We start from the raw sequence: 5,301 nt of genomic DNA, 5'->3' as shown, positions 1-5,301 counted from the left end.
AATTCTGGGACACTTTTTGTCTCCTAGTGAGATTAAAAGTACTCGTGATTCTGAGTACAATTGACCTAAAATTTCCTAAAACAATTAATTTTTTTTTTATTGGCAAAAAATAAAGAAAATGCTCATTATAGAGAACTTTAATGTTTATAAAAAGTAATATTTACCTAATTAGCTTTCTAATATACGAATCAGAAAAATAATAATTTATATTTAGTTCAAAGAAATCCAATACGAAACACTAATTTATTTTCTCATTACTTCTCCGAATCGCGGTCTAATAAACCAACATATTTCCTTTGATATTCTGTTAGTTACCCTGTATAAATAAGATAGCCTGAAGCCATCTGAAACGTATGGCCGATCTTATATTGAAGCGAAAAAATAGCTGTTATTAAATACTCATTAGGACCGAGTACGTAGCCAAATGTACAAACGCTTACGATAATGTCGTTATCTCTATCTCTATCGCTCTTCTGTATCAATTGGCGACAGAGCCATACTGCGTTTCGACCGACGTCAACGATTTTTTTTTATTTTTTTTAGTATGGATAGGTAGACGTTTGACCACGATCACACCTGATGGTAAGTGATGATGCGGTCTACGGTCTATTTGTTTACATCTTGGACATTGTCATAGTCATTTATTCATGAACAATTTACATTGTGTCTGAAAAATCTTATATAAAGGTACTTAAAAATATTTAAGACTTCAATAACAAAAACACATAACATGCATATTTAGATTCATATTCTTATTTCGATTTTTAATTTATATATAGTAGTGTGACTACATAAAAAAACACAAATCAAAATATTTGTTAAAAATAATTTGAATTGTTCCCATAGTTGCGTATAGATGGCAGCACCAGTCTCTCTAGCTATATCGTAAACCTGTAAAGGTTTCGTATAGGAGGTGCAAGCACCTACTGCTTGCCCTTAGAGTTGGTCAAAGTTAGGTTAGTCTTACAAAGATGACATATACAGCGTGTGGATTCCATACGGGCGAATAATGTATCCAGTTATAGTATCTAATCATACGAATCATATAGGATAATCATTTTATTAAAAAGTGTTATTAATTAAGAGTAATTATTTTTTTAAATCTGACCAAGCAGCAATGTACGCCATCCATATTAACTTGACATGATATAAACGTCATGTCGTAATGACGTTTGGGTAGGTACGCTAATTGATTTGGACGTAATACATTGCGTGCATAATTATTATGTATGAAAAAAAATATCTCATCTATTCAATAAAAAAACCATGTAGTTAGGCTCCTTAGGTCCAATACTAATCGTTATTCAAATATTCGCCCGTATGGAATACACACCCTGTAGAAGAGAAATTTCGACGGCTTCCGCTGTGGCGAGGTGGCCTAGGGGTTCATGGCGTTTGGCCCGGATTACTAAAAGACGCCGGTTCGAATCCGGCCTTCACCACTGGTGGTGCTCGTCATTTTTTTCTTTAATATGATTATGACATCTTATTTCGATTTTTAATTTATATATAGTTGTGTGACTACATAAAAAAACACAAATCAAAATATTTGTTAAAAATAATTTGATTTATATTATTAAATTAAAACGGGACTTAATCGCGTAAAACTTACGTTTTATATTTAACCCGACGTTTCGGACATGACATTACGTCCGTGGTCACGGGTAGACTGGCTGGGAGTTGTATCAACATCTTCTAGCTGTACGAGTTTTTCGAACTACCCGCACTTGATTGTCATCAGTCACTTTTACGCTAGGGTTGCCACTCTGCCTACATACAACACTCACGACATCCGATGGTATGAGTCCCGAGTGATGGTGATTAAGTCCCGTTTTAATTTAATAATATGAGTGAAGATCGTGTTAGTTTAAATCAATATATAATTTGATTTGTTCCCATAGCTACATAACATGCAATTAAAATTGAATTCAAATTAAAAAAAAGCACAGCTTAGTGTCACCACAGAAATTTCACATTCAAAATTCGAACCAAATACAACCTGGAACCTAAAAAGTAGCAAATCCGATAATGGTCGCTTACAAAGTTGCGACCGCGGGCCGTTTTGCGCTCGATATACCGCGTATCAAGATGAGAGCAATTAAAGGGTGCAGGATCAGGTAAATTTGGATATGGTACTTTTACCATAAACATTTAATCTCTAGAAAATTACAATCGACCAGAGGTCGGACACAGAAGGACAACCCATCTGGGCATTTTCGCAAAACAATTCAAAAACGTTGTCCGAAGAGCTGGCGACTTCCTCGCACAACGTATCAGCTTTTCGATACAGCGAGGAAATGTCGCTAGTATCCTTGGTACAATGAATCAAGGGCCTATTTTAGACATTAGCTAGCTTTTAAGTTTAGTCTTAGTTTCTTATAAAATTATGTAAATATGTTCATGTAAATAAAGAGTTTTCAAATAGGTATGTTTTTCCTACTCTGAATCACGAGCCCTTTCGATTTTAGTACGTAAAAAAAGAGTCCCAAATGTAATTTTTCCACTTTGTTACCATTTTTCAAACACTTTGTTAAGCCGGATACTCACTAGCGAGCTGTAACTGTTACCGAACAGATACTGTAACGAGGTTCTAGTGTGTACGCATGTTACAGTTCGGGCTCGCGACGTCGCCGGATCCAGTACCCCGAGCGTATTCATTTAGCGAGCCGTAACTGTAACCGAACAGATACAGTAATGAGGTCTAGTGTGTACGCGTGTTACAGTTCAGGCTCGTGACGTCGCCGGATCCATTTCCTGGAGCGTACTCATTTGTGAGCAGTAACTGTAACCAAAAAGATACAGTAACCAGGTTCTAGTGTGTACGAGAAGGCCACATCACTGTAAAATTATTGACGAGCCGGATGTATCTGCATTTGATGATGACGAAGGTGTCTCTCGCTTGTGCAGCATATATGTATATTTATATTTATAGATGCATTACTTTATGATACCTATCGGCCACGAAGAAGGTGGATTCAGAGAATGTACCGGAAAAGAAGTGATCTACTGTAAATAATGAAAAATAAAAAAAATTCGTCGGTGAGATTGCCAATTCCGCTATGTGCATTTTAGCTACTTTTCAGGAGAGACAAAAAATCGATTTACTAGAGAATTAGGTACAAACATCATTTCAATTTGTATCCAAAATGTGTCAAAAATAGCAAGAAATATGTTGTGTGAAAAAAAATGGTAAATAATAAATCACAAATTAAGATATACTCGTTTTTCTTAATTAGGGTTCCGTAGTCAACTAGGAACCCTTATAGTTTCGCCATGTCTGTCTGTCCGTCCGTCCGTCCGTCCGTCCGTCCGTCCGTCCGTCCGTCCGTCCGTCCGTCCGTCCGTCCGTCCGCGGATAATCTCAGTAACCGTTAGCACTAGAAAGCTGAAATTTGATACCAATATGTATTTCAATCACGCCGACAAAGTGCAAAAATAAAAATGGAAAAAAATGTTTTATTAGGGTACCCCCCCCCCTACATGTAAAGTGGGGGCTGATATTTTTCTTCATTCCAACCCCAACGTGTGATATATTGTTGGATAGGTATTTAAAAATTAATAAGGGTTTACTCAGATGGTTTTTTAATAATATTAGTATTTTCGGAAATAATCGCTCCTAAAGGAAAAAAAAGTGCGTCCCCCCCCCTGTAACTTTTGAACCGTATGTTTAAAAAATATGAAAAAAATCACAAAAGTAGAACTTTATAAAGACTTTCTAGGAAAATTGTTTTAAACTTGATAGGTTTAGTAGTTTTTGAGAAAAATACGGAAAACTACGGAACCCTACACTGAGCGTGGCCCGACACGCTCTTGGCCGGTTTTTTGTGCACATATGGGTATTGGTTTTGAGCTTACTAAATACATATGTGAAATCACGCCCGTATCCCATAAAGGGGTAGGCAGAGCACATGAACTACTCAAGTTTTAGTGCCACTCTTGGCAAAAAGGGGTTGAAAGAAAACGAAATTAAAAAAAGAACTTAAAACTCGTTCTGACTAAATTCAACGTAATTATAACGACAACCTATGCGATAGCGACATACTTTGCCACATAGCTGACAAGGGAAGCTTGCAACCAATTGAGACGGTTTGCTACGGTACCTTATTTCCATTTTGTCTGCAAGTGCCGCAAACCAGGTCCATGAACGAACTTGCGACCATCTTCAATGCACTTACGCCACTCCCTCCGTTTCTTAGCAAGCGTGTCCTAGTTTCGGTAGTCGATCTTAAAGGCAGCCATGTCCTATCAGTTGCAAAAGTGCATGGTTAATTTATCAATGAATTCATTCCTAACTTCTCCGTGCACTTTTGCAGCTGATAGTACCTCTTGGCGCAGTCTTTGAAGCGAAGCAATGACCTCCCAACATCTTTTTTTGGCATTCGCTACTGTGCCCAGAAGAACACGGCATGGTAAACGAGAGGGTTCCATCCTGTGCATATACCCAATCAACGCAGTCGCCTCTGTTTGAGAAGCATGGTCAGACTGGGCAGCGATTTCTAGAGCTCTCTGGTTTGACGACCTGTGATGATATGCCCAACATCTTACGCAGGCATCGCTTATAGAAGGAGATGCCACGGCGTTTGACTTTGGCATACGTCTCGGCTTCGTACAAGAGTATGGTCTATACACAAGCCTGAAAGACTAATACCTTGGTCTTAGTAGTCAGGAGTCTGTTTTGCCATACTCGAGCACTAAGCTTTCCAAAAGTGGTAGCTGCCTTACCGATGCAAATGTCAACCTCTGCCTAGAGCGAAAGATTGTCGGTTATTGTCGTAAGGTTGTCTCCAATAGCGTGCCATCGAGTGGAATTTCTGCCTTAGAGATTGGACCCATCATTAGCTGAAGCTCACAGAGGTAGCAACAAAGGCTGCGTCATCGGCATAAAGTATTGGCATTAAGGCTGTCAATTAAAAGTTTATGCGTTTCTTCTGTGATTTGAGGAGTGATGTGTTGCACAACTTTGAACTTTCTACCGGCTCTTGTATGCAGATGAATACCAAAGCAGCAAAGACACACACGGTACACGGTAGGAGCCAAAACGCAGCCCTATCGCACACCTCGGCAGACACACCACCAGGGACTGAGGAGTCAAGGAAATCGCTGTGATTGATGTGATTCCCCGCACTTGCGCCACCCTCTTGGAAACTGGCCGTTAGAGGCCGAGGAGTTTACCACATATTTCAGCTCGGACCTTAGTCGCGTTTAACGGGGATTCCATCCCGGGCTTGAGTTTGTAGTTTTCCTTCTCGAAGACAAGTGGCTCATCTCCCCTATAGTTATTAGCTGCTTCGTTTGTGAACT

The 5,301-nt window shown here is 39.0% G+C and overlaps 1 non-coding gene across 1 annotated transcript; it reads left to right on the top strand.

Annotated features, from left to right (window-relative positions):
* Nucleotides 1-1,367: 1,367 nt before the first annotated feature.
* On the top strand, nt 1,368-1,442 carry Trnap-cgg. Its single transcript has one exon. It is a non-coding gene; the product is annotated as a tRNA-Pro (tRNA).
* The last annotated feature ends 3,859 nt before the right edge of the window (nt 1,443-5,301 follow it).

The sequence above is a fragment of the Leguminivora glycinivorella genome, chromosome 19 (genome assembly GCF_023078275.1).
Source record: "Leguminivora glycinivorella isolate SPB_JAAS2020 chromosome 19, LegGlyc_1.1, whole genome shotgun sequence".
Classification (NCBI taxonomy): Eukaryota; Metazoa; Arthropoda; class Insecta; order Lepidoptera; family Tortricidae; genus Leguminivora; species Leguminivora glycinivorella.
This window is presented reverse-complemented; position numbering and strand designations above follow the sequence as displayed.